Below are 19,951 nucleotides of genomic sequence, written 5' to 3'. Positions count from 1 at the left end.
TCAGTCAGAGAAAGACAAATCCCATATGATTTCACTTATATGTGGAATCTAAAAACCAATATAAATGAACACACACCACAGAAGCAAACTCACAGACACAGAGAACAGACTGATGGTGGCCAGAGGGGAGGGGGGTGGGGGCCTGGGTAAAAAAGGTGAAGGGATTGAGAAGCACAGGTTGGTGCTTACCAAACAGTCCTGGGCATGTAAAGTACAGCGCAGGGAACACAGTGATACTGTGGTAACTATGTATGGAGCCAGGTGGATGCTGGGAAAAGGGGAGCACTTTTAAAGTATATGATTGTCTAACCACTCTGCTGTAAAGCTGATACTAATACAAAATAATATTGAATGTAAACTGTAATTGAAAACATTTAAGGATAAAAAATGTAAAAAAAAAAAAAAAATTAATAACAAGGGGATGAGATTTTGAAGGCCCCGGAGCATTTAGGAAGCCAACGTTCTGAACCAAAGAAGAAAGGGGAGACCCAAATGCAGTCCACGGCCGTGGCATCAGGAAAGCTAAGCTGATCTGCGCAGACATTGTTCTATGGAGAGCAGAGAAAAAAAACACGTTCAGGATCCCCAAACTTATACTTAATATTGGAGAACCACTAAATGGTCCTCTGCCCTCTAGTGAGAGGCATGCTTATCTGTCAATGTGTCCTCAAATGCCAGCCAATGCATGCGACAAGTTGCAAAGGCGGTTCCTCCAGTAAATCTTGTCAGATTGTCCTAAGACGGAGCAGCGAGGGAGCTAAAGCACCCGCGGTGGGTGAGTTCATCAGCCTGGAGTCAGTCAAGGGCTCGCCACTCAATCCACATCACAGTGGAAGCATTACTCATGGACAGCGATCATCCTCCAGAACCACCCATCCCAGTTTCTCTGGGAATTTCAATGCTGAAACGAGGCAAGTCCCAGGCAAACCAGGAAGATCTGGCCACTCCCACCGTGAGTCCCACTTTGATTCATGTGGCCATTTTGAATAGTGATCTTTTGCATGTTCTAGAGATGTTAGAAAACATGTTGACCGGATTGGGGTCAACTTTGTTGGAAAGGGAAGAAAATCAGTTTCCTCAATCATATCAATTCCATCCCCCTTTTGTCATGGGGAGGAAACTGGCATGGCCAGAGGGGTTAGTGCAGGCTCTGAAGTCAGACACCATGGATTTAAATCCTCGCTCTCCTCTCTAGAGAATGGAAATGTTCCTAATTCATGCCTCCTATGTAGGAAAAACAGATGGGAAGTGCTGAACACAGTGTGTGACTTGTAGTAAGTATTCAAAGCCAGGAGCTGTTATTATTAGAACTTTCCATCTAAACTCAGCTTAACCCATGTTCTCTTGATCTCAAGCTACTTAGAGTCTTTAATCCATTGTCGTTTCCTATCTGATGTGGCTCTTGGAGGAGAAGGGAGATCCCTCCCCCAGCAGAGTCCCTTAGCGATGAAGTCCACTCCTGAGGTTTCTCTTTGCAAATCTGTAACTGAGAAGATCTGGGAACCCTTTGACCGAAGTGGGTAAGGTGACTGAACACGAGCGAAAAGCACAGTAACCCACGGAGCCTTTCCTTAAGGAGCGAGTGGATTGTCTCTAAGGGAAGGGAGTTTTCTAAGGTGTTTGTTGGCTGAGATAATGTATATATAATGCTATCACCATAGATACCTTGTATGCAAACTTCAGTAGCCTCCCTGCTGGTCTGGTCTACTGCCTCTGTTTTTCTAGCCAAGAGTCTAGTCTCCAGCCCTCAGCCAGAGGGATCTTTTTAAAAAGTAAGGCAGCCAAGAACTAGAAAATGTCCTAGGTACCCATCAGTGGGAGAAAAGATAAATCGTGGCACATCCATACAATGAAATATTACCCCTCGATCAAAAAGAAAATTAAAGCATCAAAGACTCTCCAATGCATTATGCCGAGGGAATTAAGCCTTGTATATATACTATATGATTCCATTTATATAAAGTTCTGGAATCAGCAAAATAAATCTATGGTGAAAAAAATCTGAATATTGGTTGCCTAGGGCTGGGATGGCTGTGGTGATGATGATGATGATGATGATGATGATGATGGTGACATCCTCTATCTTGCTAGGGTTTGGGCTGGACGGGTATGTCCAAAATGTGTCAAAATTCAAAGAATTAAGATGGGTGAATTTCAGCTTGTGTAAATTTTTACTTAAAAAATCTTCAAACAAATATTGAGTTCTAGTTATTGCTATGCATGCAGAAGGGATTGGGGATAAGGTAACTGATATCTGCAGCTTGACATACAAGAAAATAATAAGACGAATTGACGAACGGATAGAGATATAAATAAGTGAATAGATGTGTGATAAGGCAAACAGAACAAAATGTTAAGTGTAAAATCCACTCGGTGGGTATACGGGTGTTCCATATACAATTTTTAAAAATTTTGCATATGCTTAAAATTGTTTCATAATAAAATTGGGGGGAGGGGTGAAAGGGAGGCTTGTGACTCCTTTTCAAAATAGCTTCCCCTTTTATTCAGATGCAAAGCCAAAGCGCTTGCAAGGTCTGCAGGACCCTGGCCCTTCTCCACAGCCCACCCCCTACCCTCCTCTCCCACCACCATTGAATGGTGTCCTTTTCAATGGTAAGAGAAGGCTCTCAGCCACTTATTTCCAGCCACAGAGAACTCCTTACTCTTCCTCAGACATACCGACCGTGTTCTGGCCTCAGTGCCTTTGCACTTGCTGTTCCCTCTGCCTGGAACACTGTTCCCCCGAGTTTCACAAGCCTGAGTCCCTGACTTCTTCAGGTCTCTGCCCAAATGTCACCTGCTGACTACTCTCTGCAAAACAGCACTTCCTTCCTCCCGTCACTCTGTCCCCTTGCCTGTCTTAGATGCCATGGTTTCCGATACGTGAATGTTGGATCGCTGCTGACCTGTCTTTACTTGTTCCTTGTCCATCTCCCCCAACTTGGCCTTGCCAGCACCTGGAAGGGCACCTGGAAGGCACAGCACGCAACCAACACTTGTTTAATAAACACAGGAACGAGTGCGTGAGGGGCTGACGCCACCAATAGGAAGAGCTGATCTTACCTGAGCACCAGGTAAAGGCCTGGCGTTGTGCTAAGTCCATTGCCTCATTTAATCCTCACACCAGGCCTACTGCCTCCTTTTTAAAAGACTTTATTTATTTACTTTTAGAGAGGGGAAGGGAGGGAGAAAGAGAGGGAGAGAAACACTGATTGGTGGCTGCCTCTCACGTGCCCCCAACCAGGGACCCGGCCCACAGCCCAGGCATGTGCCCTGACTGGGAATCGAACCTGCAACCTTTCGCTTTGCGGGACAATGCCCAACCTACTGAGCCACACCAGTCAGGACCCTATTGCCACTTTACAATTGAAAAAGATTAAGTGATTTATCCAAAGAAGAAGGTCTGGACTGCAAGAATCACACCCAGTCCAACCCTGGTTCTTTTGGCTCCAAAACCCAGAATCTTTACACCTCGCCACAGGGCAGGGAAGGTCTAGAAGGAGACAGATAGGGGAAAACCCTGTCATTGGTCACCAGGGCTACCTTAACTGCAGACATATACACCCACATGCTAGTGCATCTGGGGTCATCAGACTTTCAATGATCGAACTTCCAATGACACCTGGTGTCCGGGTCAAATGGGGTGACGAGCACTACTAGGTTCCCAACTGATCAGCTCCTCTACTTCATGATAAATGGCCTTTTAGTTGCAAAGATGACTTTGAACCCCCCACCATCAAACATCTTTCTTCTGCGTTTCCCCTTAAACACAGGCTGTATCAATTGACCTTAACAATACTCTTCCAAGTGCTCAAAAATGTTACTTTTCTCCATGATTAACTATTCACAGATGACCTGTCAGTGAATGGGTATTCAGGAAATGAGGGGCACTTCAACTGATGTCACATATGGATATTGAGCACCTACCATGTGCCAGGCATTTGTACCAGGCACTAGAGGACAAGGAGGTGGGAAGTGTGCTATGTTCCCTGCCTCAGCCACTTACTGTTTGACCTTGACCAGCTGACTTGAACACTCTGAACCTTAGCTGATCCATCTGAAAACCGGAGATTATTATACAACATGCAGAAGGGGATCTAAAACAGTGACTGAGACACACCAATCCAGGAAAAAGATAATAGATCCGTGCCCGCTTTTCTGTCCCCTGCTACCTCACACTTCGGGGGGACGCTGAGATGTACTTGGGTAATTCTGACTTCTAGGCAGACTGGATTAAGTGTTCTGCATTAAGGAACTGACCACAGACTACTTAATTCTATAGCCAAGGATACTCACAAAGGCGGCATTTTTTTTTTTTCTCCCCATTACGGATAAGACAATCAAAGACCAGAGAGAACAAGTAACAAAGCCAATATAAAACAGTTCTTAAATTTTAGAAGCCTCCCGGGTCTTGCTGTATTTGTCTCGTGGTAGAGAAAAATGGATTTCAAGTGAGGAAATCCAGGAAGACTGCTTGGAGGAGATGGTTATTTCAAGAGTCTATCATGACAGTATGAACATTTGTTTTCTCTAATACTAAACTTGACATCCCACTGGGAGCCTGCATGTTGGATTTTATAACACAGACCTTTGCCACTTTCTTCCTGGCTTTGGTTTTCACCAAAGTGGATGCCAGCAAAGATTCCCATCCTCTGAACACAAGGAAAACATTCACCCTACCACCCATCCCTGTCTCCCATCATCCCCGCACCTAAAGAGATTTGAGAAAGACTCTGAGAATCTCCCCCATCCACTGGTTAGTTATGTCAGGCTTACATTTTGTCACTTGGTGACAGGTTTTCTTTTGTTTTCTTTCTTTTTTTTTTTTTTAAGGGGCAAATCCAGCAACTATTAAGACATGGTCCTCAGGATGGCTAACTCACCATACTAATAGGTATGTTCTGGTTGTTTACATTTACCTGTTTGTTTGAAAAGGGTTTCTTCTCTTCCTCCCCTGGCTCCTCGCTGTGTATACGGTGAAAAGGATAGGGCTGGGCGTGTAAGATTTCTTTCCCCCTCGGCTGTGTTTATCCACCCAAGAAAATATTTTAAGTGCTTTGTTTCCATTATGCTATTCTGAGCCCATTACTTGGTGGGGTGATTAAAGATTGCTTTTGGCAAGAGAAGAGAAGACAAGTGTTTGTTACTTCCATGACTGTTAGCCTTTCCCAGGCAGTCTTCAAAGGGAAAAACATAAACACATGGCATACAAAATACATATTGGCTGGGTAATGGGAGCCCTGGAGAATGTCTGGCCCTTCACCTTTGCCTGGGATCTGAGTAGCTAGGACGGGAGGCATAAAAAGACCTCTTTCTGGAGCATCTTTGGGGGTTACTGACCTCTTGGGGTTCTCCTACCTTCCTCCACGCCTGTGTGTTTCTTGATCCATTTCTGCGTGGCCTGGGGTCTTCCTGAAAACATCCCTACCCTTCCACCAATAGCTGGACCCAGCCATGGACGTGGCAGATGGGCTCTCTACTTTCATGGGGCTTAAAGTCTTCTGGTGTGGTCCACAGACGTTAATGAAAGAATCCCAGAAGTCTGTTCCCCTGAGATAAGTTTCAGGGCTTGTGAAGGGCGTGAGAGTAGGAATCTGAATTTTTGGGGGGGTCAGGGAGGACTTCCTTGGGTGTGCAAATCTGACAGATAAGCAGGAGCTGGGGAGGAACAAAAGGCTGGGAAGACCTGCAAGAGCAGGGTGGATTCAAAGGAGGGAAGAAGGTGGAGGCTGAAACCCAGAGAAGAGGGGTCAGAGTAGCTGAGAGATACAAGCAGGAGGTCAGAGGGGTCGGGGGAGCGCCACCCCCCCCAATATAACCACATAATAGCTGCTAAATACGAGTTAGTGAACATCGGGATGGAAGGAGGAAGTATCACTGCAGACTCCAAGGAGCCTACCCCTGCTTTCTTATCCTAACAGCTGGGTGGCCTAGAGCAAGATGTTTCTCTGCTGTGAGGCTCCAGGTTCTTATCTGTTAAATGGAAATCATCAGTCCTGCGCACCCAGCGGAAACTCAGCACCTTAGCTTCTGTCTTCCTTCCCCATTATCTTCTGTGAGCGGGACCTTCTTGGTTTCACTTAGCGTCTTGGGAGACTTGCCGGAAGCCAGAAAACGCCTTCACTATCTCTGACCCCGCTCTCTCTTCGGAATGAATAGCCAGGACCTGTCCTTCCCCCTGGCCAGATGGCTGGCCAAGGCGGCTGTAATCCTCATCCTCAGTCCCTCCAGTCCTGTGGAAGCTCTTTGAGGTCAGCCTCAGATCCCTCCCCAGGATCTCAGGGCCATTGTCACCTCTCTGGCCTATTGTGACCAGCAGACAAGATAAAGGGTGGGCGAGGTCTGCAGACACAGGATTCCTGCTCCCCTCCTTCGGCTGGGGATCTGCAGGGGTCTAGATAGGATTGCAAGTTGCTCAAACTCATTTTTCCCTGAACTCCTTCCTTGAAGTCAAGGGCCTCTCGGGTTCAAAATGGCACCTGCAAGTTCAGGCATGTCCAGGGCGCTTAAAATGTCTAGGAATCTCTCTCTTCTGGAGCCAAGAGGGCAGCTTCAGAGACTCCAACTGCTCCGGCAGACTCAGAGCGCTGGCCGGGGCCGTCCAGGTGCTTCCTCTGCTCCGGGACCCCGAGCGCCATGCCTGGGGCTCGTACACACCCCGCTTCACGCCGCCACCTCCACAGTCCGGCCGCAGCAGGACCCGCCTCCCCGTTTTCCCAGATCTGAAAGTCTCAGTTAGGAAAGGGGCGAACAGAACTGATTCTGAACACACCCGGTTCTCCCCTCTCCAAGAGCGTCTTGGTGGTGACTTAACTTTCCTCTGTCCACCCCAAAATTTCATAACCCGGGACCCAGAAAACATTCTGGAATGCTCAGGTCATAGGAGAGCCTCTAGGTGGGGGATCTTCAGGCTTCTGGAGACTTCCAGGCTACCAACAGGTAACTGGCGTTGTCTATCATTCCGTTCCTTTTCCAACCCTGATTCCTCTCCCAGAAGGTGTGACCACAATCATAATCATCATAATTAGCCCCATTTATTAAGCACTCGCCAAGCGCTAGACACTGGGCTGACTGATGTGTATTTCCTCGTGTCATGAATTAAAGAACCCCATAAAACACCTGTTAACATCATCATCCCCGTTTCACAGAGGAGGACACTAAGGCTCAGAGAAGGACAAGTCTTTACCCACAGACACAAGCTAGTCAATGTCACAGCCAAATCTGAACTTCGGTCTGGCTGACCCCAAGCTCTCAATGACCCACGCAGTGCCTGCTTTTCTGCCTCCACACCTTGACAAAGGTCTTTGCTCCAAAATACTGTACCCCAATCCAGTTAAATCCTGCCCTGCAAAACCCTGGGGCCCATGCCTGGCTTGCGCATGCCTCTGCACCTCCACCCCAGGCCTCAGTTTCCCCACCTGTGCAATAGTGAACTGGACTGGAGGCGCCCCTGGGTCTAGCTCAGATCCTGACAATTACAACTCAACACGGAAGCAGCAGCCCCCTTGGCCCCATCCCTGCCTCAGTCCTGCAGCCTCCTTAGGATGTTTCCCCTCCTTAGGAAACACAGACAAGGACATCAACAAAGTCACTGTTTCTCTTGCTGGTTTCAGATGGGGACGGGGGAATGTCTGAAGGCCCAGGTGAACCCCTTTTGGCCCCAGAGCAGCACAGCCTGGCTCCCACTCAGGCTGCTTTCATTCTGGAAGGTTACCTGGCTCTTTTCCTGCCTGGATGGAAGTCCCCTCCTGGGACTTACCGTCAGAGTCTAGATTCCTGAGGTTGCAACCCGCGTCATGCTGTCCAGGAATTTTGCCCCATCTTGACTTAAGAGCTTTGAAAAAAGAGTCAGAGAGAGCTGGGCTCACATCTCAGTACTGCCGTCAGTGAGCAGCATTTCCCGTATCCCTGTGGGAGACACTGAGGGACCCAGTGTTTATGAAGGTCCTACTATGTGTCAGGAACTCTGCTACGGGGCACGGGGTTGAACAGAGAAACGAAATCCCTGCCATCCCCGGAGCTGTCTTTCTCATTGGAAGAGTGGGGAAGGGAAGCCAAATGGTGAGCGAATACAGAGAACTTCAGAGGCAACGCAAATGGGGTAAAAGCCTGGGAAGTGGCGGGGCACTGCGTTTTGATAGGATGGTCAGCAAAGGAAAGGGCATTCATTGCAGGAGAGACTTGCTCTTGGAGGCCACCATGAGAAGGGCTAGAGGAAGAGCCCCCAGACAGAGGGATCCACGGAGAGCTTGCCGTGCTTCAAGGTCAGAGCAAAGGTCAGTGTGCTTGAAAGGGAGAGGACTGTGGGATGAGGTAGGAGAACAGCAGAAGCCGGAGCACAGAGGGCTCTGTAGGCCACCGCACGGAGTTTAGATTTTATTTCAGACCCGTGAGAAGCCACGGGTGGATTGCAAAAACTTTTCCCCATCTTTTTTTTACAAAAGCATACTGTTTGAGGAAACAGTCAGACTCTTCCAAAGCGGCTGTCCCCTTTTCTATTCCCACCGGCAGCCGATAGACACCCCAGTGGCCCCGAGCCTCGTCAATACTTGGAAGGCTCGGTCTTTTTATGGTCGCCACTGTGAGGTACACAGCGGTGTCGCACCACAGCGTTAGGTTTTATTTTCCTGATGACAAACAGTGTTGAGCGCTCTTTTGATGTGCCTTAGACTATCCACATACCCTCTTCTGTGAAGTGTCTGTGAAGATCTTCTGCTCCTTTTAAAATTGGCCCATTTGTCTTATCATTCAGTTATAGGACTTCTTTTAATATTCTGGATACATGTCCTTTGTCAGATAAATGATTTACAGATATTTTCTCCCAGACTGTGGCTTGCCTTTTCATTTTCTTAACAGGCTCCTTCAAAGAGCAGAAGTTTTAAATCTTGATAAAGCCCAATTTATCATTTATTTTTATTTTACGCTTTCAGCTTTTTGTGCCCTAAGAAAGAAATCTTTGCCTGGTCTAAGGTCACAAAGATGTACTAGCGTCATTATATAGTTTTAGCTCTTAGGTTTAGATTTATCTTATTTTTTTTTTACATTAGGTTAAGAAGTCAAACACACTTCTCAGCAAGTCCACAAGAAAAAAAAAATCATATGTCCATGAAAGACTTACGCTAGAATGTTCCTTTCAGCATTATTCACAAGAGGCAAAGCCTGGATCAAACCTACATGTCCATCCATTGGTGACTGGAGGTAATGTAGTGCTTCCATGTAACAGAACGCTGCTCATTGATAAAAAGAAACAAACCACTAATCCATGCAGCCACACGGACGGGTCTCAGAAACACAGTGCTGAGCGGAAGAGGCCAGACACTGAAGCGTTCCCACTGGATGATGCCGTGAATGTGAAACTCCAGAAATGATGACGTTCGTCTGCAAAAGCAGGTCGTCTGGGCTGGAATGTGTGGGGGGAGGTGGGCAGGTGACCGAGAAGCAACTGACAGAAACGTGGGAGGCAAACAGCATGCTCTCCATCTCGACTGTGTTGGCCGTTGTACAGATGCAAACATGTATCCGAACTCGCTGAACGGCAGGCTTTTGCAATGGGTGCGTTTTATTTCATACCACAGTAAAGTGGACTTTTCTGAAAAGAGGGCAAAACTGGTACTGGGGAAGTAGGAGTCCAGGCTGGCGAGAGGAAGGAGAGCCCTCCAGGACGGAAGTGAACATAACGTGGTCCAGCGGGGGACGCGCAGCAGGTTGTGACTAGGATGGCATTGCTGTTGTATCTTTTCTGCCTCATGCTCCAGTGAGCGAGGGGCAGGACGCCATTGCAGATAAACACTCCACGGACCTCTCCCCTCGGAGGACTTGCAGCCGGACGTTACTGACAGCTGACACATGTACTCGGGAAACCATGTCACCGGCCACAGTGACTCTGAGAGCACCTGCGACACCACCCCGGGGCTCCCAGGCTCTCTCTCCTCTTGTCCAGCCCCACCCCCACCCCCCTTTCCAAACCTGCTCCTAGACCTCGGGTCCAGGGACAGTGCACGGTGCATCTAAACTCGCGTGCACCTGCAAAGACCCCATTTCCAAATAAGGTCACATTCCCAGGTATCTGGGTTGAGGCTAGAAGACATCTTTTAAGGGACTCAATTCAACCCAGTAAATGGACCTTATTTTCCACTGACGACGAAGAATTCAGTGCCAACGGAAGCCCCCAGGGGCCAGCTGGTTGGAGAAGAAGGGAGAGAACACTTGACTGCAAGCCATGGAGATGCTGGATTCAAATCTCACATCTGCCACTAACTTGCTGTGTGACGCTTGACAACGCAGTACCAATCTCTGGGACTTGCTTCTACCGTTTTTTAAAATGGGTCTGTTAGTTCCTGGCTGAATCACCAGACGCTGGAGAAGCCATGGAAACGGAGTCCCTTCAGCGTACCGGGAACCATGCTAATCATTGCACAGCATTATCTCTTTTAAACCTCACGATGCCTGTCGTGCAAATGAGGAAACTGAGGCTCAGGGATGAAGGAGCTAGAGCCCCCTGCATCCAATCAACCTGCTTCCCATCACTCAATGACCTGCCTCCCTCTGCTCCATCTTCCAGTACAAGCCATCGTCATTTCTTAATTGGATTCTAAAAATGGCCCCCAATCTTGCCTCCACCCCAAATCTATCTCAGAAGCCAGAAAGACCTTTTTATAAACTTTTTTAAAAAAGATTTCATTTATTTTTAGAGAGAGGGAATGGGAGGGAGAGAGGAAGGGAAAGAAACACTCATGTGTGGTTGCCTCTTGCACGGCCCCAACGGGGGACCCGGCTCACAACCCAGGCCTGTGCCCTGACTGGGAATCGAACCAGCGACCCTTTGGTTCACAAGCTGGTGCTCAGTTCACTGAGCCACACCAGCCAGGGCTTAAGCTTTTTTTTAAATAGTTTTTATTTTATTTATTTTTAGAAAGAGGGGAAGGAAGGGAGAAAGAGAAGGAGAAAAACACTGATGTGAGAGAGAAACATTGATCAATCGCCTCTCTAATGCTCTCCGATTGGGATGAAACCGCAACACAGGCATGTGCTCTGACCAGGAACTGAACCAGTGACCTTTCACTTCATAAAATGATGCTCAACCAACAGAGCCACACCAGTCAGGGCACATGCAATATTTTTTTTTTTTTTTGCTAATAAAATTGCCTTGCACAAAATTCCTCAGTGGCTCCCCATTACCCTCGGAATAAAGCCTAAATTTCTCCCCAAAGCCAACCAGGCACCAAGTGACCTGAGCCCAGCCAGACTCCATCTCTCCCTGCTCTCTTCCCAGGATAATATCTAATCCTCCTTCAGAATTCAGCTGAGATGTCACTTCCTCCAGGAAGACTCCTTTGCCTGCCCCTTGGGTGGGAGACACATTATCCTACTCAGTACTCCAAGATTACTCTTCCTGTCATCACAGCGCTTGGCAAAGTGCATTTTTGTTGCTCGTTGACTTGTTTGTCTCCTCCAGGGGCAGGGGGTATGCACAGGGGTTGGCATCCTGTGGTTCATATTTGGCCAATGTCATGGGCCACAGAACCTCCAGTGCACAGAAGAAAATCAGGATTAGAAGCCACTACTGCCTGGCCCCAGGGTCTGTGCTCTGCCTGCTCTGCCACACAGATGTCGGTGGAGACAAAAGAGTCTATGGGGACTGGCAGACAGACTATCCCAGACAGGCTGGGCCCAAGTGTGCAGCGGCCTAGAACAGCCAACACGCCGCCACTTTCCCCGCCCGTGTCCATGGCAGACATTACTAACAGACCACAGCACTCCTCACTGCTCCCAGGCTCAGCACTGGGACCCTGCCAGTCTCTACCAGCTGATCCAAACCATCACCTGACATGAAGTCTATCTGCACATGGGATCCAACATGCCCATTTGGCAGGCGAGGAAATGAGGCCCAGAGAAAGCACCGGCTTTCCCAACATCACGTACAAGTTCATGTGAAAGCAGAGACAGCGTCTCTTCCCTCCCAGTTCAATGCTGTTCCCCCGCCCCTCTTGGCCTCTGAGGATCAGGTCGTCACACTATACAATGAATCCACCCTGAGGATGTCAAGAGAAAGAACCATTCTGGTGAAATTAGGGCCAGGTGACCATGGCAGGCTCTGTGGACAAGAACAACTTTGGATGGCCCAGGAGACTTTCTCTCCTTTCCTTAAGTTGCTCAGAGGCAACTCTGGCCTCTACCTCGTTCCTGGGGATCAGCCAGCCGCCTCCCTGCTGTATGCTCACCACACCCCAGGAACTGCGGGGTGCGGGCACCGGGGCCATGAATCCTCCAGGAATGAGCACAATTTCCAGACCAAAAAATGAAAGACGCTGAAGCACAATGCCCCACCTTCTTTTAAAATAAATAAGTAAATTTTTTATCTTTGAATAATTTTAGATTGACAGAAAAGTTGCCAAAATAGTATAAGAATTACCACCTACCCTTCACCCAGTTTCCTCTCATGTTATCATCTTGCATTACCACGGATATTACCAAAAACCAAGAAACCCACATTGGTTCATTACGATGGGCTAGACTTCAGTTTGTTTCTCTCTGCCTCTGTGTGTGTGTCTCTCCCTCTCCTTTTCTGTCTCTCTCTCTCAAATCAATAAATAAAATTTTAAAATAGGGAAAGGGGGAGAGAAAGAGAGAGAGAGAAACTTCAACTTGTTGTTCTACTTATTCATGCATTCATTGGTTGCTTCTTGTATGTGCCCCCCAGGAATCGAACCTGCAACCTTCGTGTATTGGGACAACATTCTAACCAACTGAGTTACCCAGCCAGAGAAAAATTAAAACAATTTTAAACTCCAGATTTTATTGCAACTGCACCCATCTTTCTGTTCCAGGATCCACGCTGCGTGGATCACTTTCCCTTTGGGATAAGGACCTTCCCAAAACGTCCCTCTTTCTCCTGGCAGCTAACTCCCCCTGTTTGCTTCTTGTTTTATTCCGCTCTGATTCACTTTACAGATTATGGTTTGGGGGGGCTTCACCTGGTTAGCTCTAATATTGTAAATGACCCTCCTCCACATTCATTTTTCCTCTTTCTGTTTTAAAGTCTAGTTCACATCATCAAAATGGCCACTGGCACTTCCTGGAAAACTTGGCAGAGCATTTTACTGTCTTTCTAGAAAAAAAAAAAATCCTGTTTTGTTTTTTTTTTCCAGCCCCCTCCCAACCCAAACTTTGTTTGTTCTTTTATGACTAAGGATATTTATCTCCTGCCTGCTTTAGAAGTTTATGAGCCTCTTTCCCTTTGAAACCCAGGCCAAGGTCAGTAGCCTTTCAGCTGTGATGTCATACTGTGTTGCCTTGGTTACTGCTGTGACATCATCAAAGCGGGGAGCCTGGTGGGGTGGCGGGGACAGGGTCTTTGAAACCAACCCTTTTATCTGCAGTCTGTGAGGAAACCGCTGCTTCTTCAGGGAAAAGTTTTGAGAAGTTGCAAGAAGCTAAAGGGAAGAATCAATAAGATTTACTACCCATGTTCCCCCCCCCAAAATGCCACAGACCCTGAGAAGTCCGGCCACAGTCAAAGGCTGCAGACTTCTAAAGGGGAAAAGCATTCCTGGAAACCAGAACCTAGATTTGTAAAAAGGCCATCAGGAAGCCACAAGAAACACACATCAACACACATGTACACGCACGCACGTAAGAATCAACCCTCTCAACCAAATTGCCTTTAGATGGAATGTATTTCACGAGGTGTCCCTAGCTCTTTAATCTAATCTAATCTAATCTCTCTCTCTCTCTCTCTTTTTCTCTCTCAGCATAAAAGCAAAAGTAAAGAAAGGAATTACAAGCCACGCCTGATTTCAAAGGCTTTTTTAATAAAAGGAGGAAAGAAAGAGGACAAAAGCAGAGTGAACACTCAGCACACAGTTTTCATGCCATTAAAACAGCATCTTGAAACATATACATCTCTTTTTTTTTCCCCCTTAGGGTCAGGGGAAGGGGGAAAAAATGTGTTTTTATTGTGAACGTGTGTCAAAAGGACTCCGCCACATAAACTCCGTGCCCACAATAAGTATATTTGTGTAGTAATTAACGTGAGATCAGAGACGCGAGTTTTGCCAAAAGGCCATTGTCAGCATGGGATATATTATGCGGCTCGAGCATCCAGCTTTCCAAAGTGTACATGGTGCTCGCTGTAATTAAGTCCTCTGTCATCTAACGACAGAGCAAGCAGCAGTGACTCCCAGACAGGATTATACCTAAAACACAGTTTCCAAATGTCTCTTCTTGGCAAATCTTTTAAGGAAACTCCAGGCAGCAGGAATGTCAAGACATCTGTAATTAGATCTCAAAGAAAAGAAGAAAAGAATGGGGGAGTGGGGGCGGCTGGGGGCTGGTTTTTGTTTTGTCTGTCCCGGAGACCCCATGTAATTCTCCGCCCTGGCTGTCAAGGGTCTGATCCCTCACGTGCCATTGGGTCATGGGTCGCGGCACTCACTTTGTGAGGGTCTGCGGTAACCCTTTGGCAATGCCAAGTGTCCCTCGGCAAGGGTACTGGAGGGGCGGTGAAGGCACACACGGCCGCACCCACGTGGTCTCGGGCTGGGCTCATGCCAAGGGTCCGGTGGGATATCACCTCTGAGGATTTCAGTCCCACTGTGGGCCCGCAGGTCTGACGAAGAAAGCGGAATGGAGCGCCGTTTGTGGGCCCAGGTCTGTGTTTCGGAAGACATTTGTATTGCAAGGAAAACCTAAGCGAGGAGAGGGAGTTAAAGGGATCCCTCTGAACTGATTCATTTAAACCTTCCGGAGGGACCGCGGGGCGGGGCAGGCTTTGCGGGGCGCGGACCCCCACCGCGGGCTATGCCGGAAGCAGTTGTGTGGCTGCCTCCAGTCTCCTACATTAGTCTGGGCCTGCCTCTATATGAACATGCCTCTGCCCGCCTGTGGGTCTTTGGCATGAGGGTGCCAACGCATCATGTGTGTGATGCCTCACCACGCATGTGACTGGGTGCTGCCTCTGGCTTGCCGCCCTGTTTTTCAGAGGCTGCCATGCACTTGCTGCTGGCGTGGGGGCGTTTATCACTTCATGTGCACGAAAGGACTGCGAAATGTACTATATTTATTAGACGTGATGCTCTCTGTTCCAACCAATAGGCCAGCTGAAGACTGCTCAGCTCTTTATCACTCAAATACAATCTTAGGGTGTTCGGCATGCAAAACAGATCATAAATCTCAAGACGGGCGAGAAGCTGGAGACTTATGCAGAAAGAAAGAGGAAAGGCGGGGGAGGAGGGCGGCAGAGGAGGTGGCGAAGAGGGCCATGTTGACACCGTCTCTGCTCTGTAATGAAGCCCTTCTCCGGGACTCCGACTTAGAGGCAGTTGTGGTGCGATCAAGCCTAGTGTTTGGGGTTTTTGCCTCCCCCCCCCCACCCCTCCGCTGCTCCATGCTAATAGTCAAGAACAGATGTGCCCCACTTTGTAACTGCTGGCCAGCTGGGGAGGCTGCAGCAGCGTCCACGCAGCTTGGCCCAAATGTTGATGCCTGAGGAGGCCTGCTTGCTTCTAGAACCTTCCCTGGATTCCCCCAAAAGAGGGATGGTACATAAAATATAGAATGCCTATAGCTTTAGATTTGGCTTTGGGCATTCTGGGCAGCTGTATTTCTGTTAAGCCAGACATAATCATCAGGAAAATAATAACCCAAGGTCCCCTGAACAGAAATGAGGCTGATGGGGGGGATTATAATTCAGGAAAGAGGTGCAAGGCTGAGCCTTTCCCTTAAACAGGTGAAAAGAGGCAAGTTATGATTGTCACCCATGGAGTTTCTTTTTTTTTTTTTCCCTCCAAAAGATTAAAAAGGCCATTTCTTTTCAGAAGTCTCAACCTGGCCTATGGGTCCATTTCAAATGTCAGCTTGCAGCATGGCCTCCTCTGTGCGGCTGCTCAGGGAACACAAAGGCAGGAAATTCAACTCAACACAGGCCCGGTAACATCTCCGTCCGGGGCGTGTGTGTGTGTGTGTGTGTATCTGGGGCGTGTGTGTGTGTGCGTGCGTGTGCGTAGGCCGGCGTGTTCTTCTCAATCAGATCACTGCTTGATAGAATTATTGTTCCTGCAGCTTCAGAAACAGCTGGAGGGATTCTAGAAGAATCATTTAAGTGAAGCTGCTCATAAACCGTCCACTCTGCGGTGTGGGAAGCAGATGGAACCTGTGCCATTTGGATTTTTTTTTTAAGACAGTCCTCTCTGATTCTCCAAATGTGTTCGTTTCATATGTGTTTCCCCCTCAACACACACACCACTTGTGATTCAGATGTAACATACACAGAGGGGAGCACAGACGTGTCATATATGTGTCCTCGGCATCCAGATGAGAAACAGGCATCCACAGGGTGTCCCCTTCCCGTCACCGTCTGCCCCCGCGCCCAGAAGGGCAACCCCTCTCCTCCTTCCCTCTGCTCGTTTTTTATATCTTATATAAATGAAACCACACAGCATCCATACTTAGTATCTGGCTTCTTTCACTCAAAATTAAGTGTGTGAGATTCACCCATGTTGTTCTGTGTAGTTATAGATCAATGCTTTTCAACAGGGGGTGATTTTATGCTCCCCAGGGGACTTCGGGCAACGTCTGGAGACGTTTTTGGCTCACAGCTGGGGTGCAGCTAGTGGGCCCGGGCCCGGGATGCTGCTCCACAGCCTACAGAGCGCAGGACAGCCCCCACCCCAGAGAGTCCTCTGGCCCAGAATGTCAGCAGTGCCCAAGTGGACGGTTCTAGTCGAGATGAATCGCCCTCATGGTTTTTCTTTGATTTCTCTGAAACGCCATTTTTAAAGCTTCCTGGATTCTCACGCAGGCCCCGGGGAGTTGGCCTTAACTACACTCAAGTTCAAAGCTTTGACTCAGAGGCAAGTCTTCTGACCTCTAGTCTTACTGCCAAGGTGGAGGCAGGGAGGGTAGTTGAGGAAGACAGAAGGGGGCAAAGAAGGGTCATCCCTTAATGATTTCTCAACCTTGTCTGGTGACAAAGTCAATCAGGTGTTAGCAAGCCACCCGTGACTCTCTGGTAAGCAGGGGAAGGAAATGACAAAGACGTTCTTACCAACAGAGCCACACCAATGTATACAGACATAAACAGACTGCCACACAAGTACAAACAGAGGTCGCCCCCCATGGCTCTGAACACACGCACACATATGTACACTCACCAGGCAACACATGTCCTAGCACAGTCCCACCAGGCCCACTCTTGGACAGAGGAGATGCTGTCCTTAAAAGAGACCCTCTCCTAGTACAGCTACTTAAAGAAGCAGGTAAGGTGACTACGTTCGAGGAAAGCCAGCCAGGGCAGGGACAGCGCCTGTCCTGTTCGCCACCACGGCTGGCTCTTGGGCCGTAGCCAGGCTTCTCGATCTCAGCACTATCCTTGTTTGAAACCAGATCCTTCTCTGTGGCAGGACGTTTGGCCTCCCTACAAACTGGGTGTACCCCATGTTGTGACAACCAAAATTGTCTCCCGGTCGCCCTGGCTGGGTGGCTCAGTTGGTTGGAATGTCATTCTGTACACCAAAAAGTTGCAGGTCAGATACCCGATCAGGGCACGTATGGGAGGCCACTGACCGATGTTTCCCTTTCACATTGCTGTTTATCTCTCCTTCTCTCTTCCTCCCTCTTTCTCCGTCTCCCCCTTCTTCTCTCTCTCAAATCAATAAATATATCCTCTGGTGAGGATTTTGTTTTTTTAAATTGTCTCTAGATCTTGCCCACTGTCGCTTGGGACCATTACCCCTGGTTGATAAGCCCTGATGTAGCCCAGAACTGGGCTCAGAGAAGCAACCCCCAAATGTTCGTTGATTGACCAAGTGAGCCACTCTCAATCTTGCCCAAAAATAAATGGATGGTCACAGAGACTCAGCCGACCTCTCCTCTTCAGCATCCGCATAGACCAAGAGTTAAAAACACACAGAGATGGCCCCCGGCTCCCGCCTATCCCAGGGATCGCAGGCCTGCGCAGGACACAAGGAGTTCTGTGGGGTGGGGTGGGGCTATGCCTGTCATCGTGACAGCCCTGGAAGAAGGGGCCCCCAGAGAGACGCCTATACCACATGTGTTCTGCCATTTGATTGAGGGACGTTAATGCACTTTTCCGGACCCTGACTGAGTTTTAATTGTGTTTGGAACATTGTGCTCCTCACACACCAGCTGAAGTTGCTGTCACAGTCAGAATTGTTTGCAGCGTCCCCTCCTCCTTTCTCTGGCGTGTCTGCAGAGCTCCAGTGAGTGCGGGCGGGGAGGGGTGGTCTGCCCCAGAAAGTGCATTTATAGAATTTTCCACACAGCCAAACTGGGGCTGCCTTTATGAGCGAAACCTCGTGAGGACATGGGGCCCTGTGGACAGGCTGGGGGACAGGCTGGGAGGCAGGACTTCAGGCAGATTTAGGTGTTGGTGTAGGTGCCCACTGTTTGCATGTAGAAGGCAGTACTTAAAGGCTACACATTCAGTCAGCAGACGTCCCCAAATGTCAGTGCACACCAAGCGCTGAGGTTGGGGGGCTAACAGCTCTGTTTCTTGTCTCCAAGGAGCAAGAGAAAGAAAGAGAAACCGCTCACGTGGCATGTTTTAAGTGCCAAGCACTGTTTTTCCCACTTTGTAAATCTTCCCTCAATGAATCCTCAGAACAACCCCGAGGCTGGTCCTATGACCACTCCCAACGTACGAGCGAAGAAAGGAAAGCTTGATGAGGAAGAGGAACTTGGCTAAGAGGACATGGTCCTCACATGGCAGAACCAGAGAACCAGGCCGTGCACTCAAGCAGTGGCTAGCGGGGGTTCCCATCCAGGGGCAACATGGGCCCCCAGAGGGTACTGGGCAACGTCTGGAGAGGTGATCGCTCATCACAACCCAGAGGCATCTAGAGAGTGGAGGCCAAACATCCTCCAATGCACAGAGCAGCCCCCACAACAGAGAAGCATCAGCCCCAAAAGGCCGTAGTGCGGAGACCGAGAAGATCCAGACTAGAGAACTGACGTTCCAACCACCGGGCCCAAGCCCAGGGAAGCGTCCCGGGAACACTCTCAGCCAGTGGGCGGGACTCTGCCAAGCACATGTGAATGGAGTCACAGCAAGTTCTGCAAGGACATGACCGTTGCAATAGATGAGGGTACAACCATGCTGGCTTGAGCCCAAATCTTCACTTTGTCCTTTTCATGTAGGTGGCCTCGGGCAAGTCACTTAGCCTCAGTTTTGCATCTGTGCCGTGAGGATATTAACATCCCATACGGGTGTCGTGATGATGAGCTACCCCACGTTCGGACATCCACCCGGTGCCTGACACATCCCACGCACTCAATTCACGTAAGCTGTTACTAGGCAGGAAAGAGAAGGATCTTTCCCAGCCAGGGGAACAGTTCTAATCGCTACATCAAGGCAAGGTGACACGGAACATAAAGGTCCTTGGCAAACTACGAAGTGCCAGATGGCATCGGTCTGTTACCTTCAAAACCTGGATTGACTGGCTCCTGAGCCCCCTGAGGTTTATGAGGAGTCCTGCTAAAAGATGAAGGGCTGGACTGGTTGACCTCTCTAAACCAGGATGACCCTGCTCTGAAAGGAATCACCAAATTCTGCCAATAATGTTTACCCAGTTGGCTTCACTGTGAACACATGAGCACCCAGGCCAACAGCTCCCAGCCCTCAGCAGCGGATCAGTTCCGCCCTTGGTAAGCTGCTTAGGATTCACTTAAGGAGGAGGACAGGTCATTTCTTCCCACTAATACAATAAATATGAGATTTTAATTGCGGATTCAGGCCTCTACCCCATAACCCTGGGTTCAAATCCAGGCCCTACATCATCCTTTGTATGTTTTCTTGGACTGATCATCCAACTTTTCTGTCTGTAGAAGAGGGTTTAATTACATTTACCACTGGCAATTTTTTTTTTTCCAGCCAAGAAAGTAAGGAATTATTAGTTGAAGAAATGATCCGGAGCTGGAGTCTCAGGTAAGCTAG

General features: G+C 48.6%; 1 long non-coding RNA gene across 1 annotated transcript; it reads left to right on the top strand.

Moving 5' to 3' along the window:
• The first annotated feature begins 748 nt into the window (after positions 1 to 748).
• LOC149996853 (uncharacterized) lies at positions 749 to 13,877 on the top strand. The gene is made up of 3 exons (XR_016513933.1): positions 749 to 952; positions 4,834 to 4,894; positions 13,752 to 13,877. It is a non-coding gene; the product is annotated as an uncharacterized LOC149996853 (long non-coding RNA).
• Positions 13,878 to 19,951: the final 6,074 nt, after the last annotated feature.

The sequence above is a fragment of the Furipterus horrens genome, unplaced genomic scaffold (assembly GCF_987537825.1).
Source record: "Furipterus horrens unplaced genomic scaffold, mFurHor1.1.pri manual_scaffold_11, whole genome shotgun sequence".
NCBI lineage: Eukaryota > Metazoa > Chordata > Mammalia > Chiroptera > Furipteridae > Furipterus > Furipterus horrens.
This window is presented reverse-complemented; position numbering and strand designations above follow the sequence as displayed.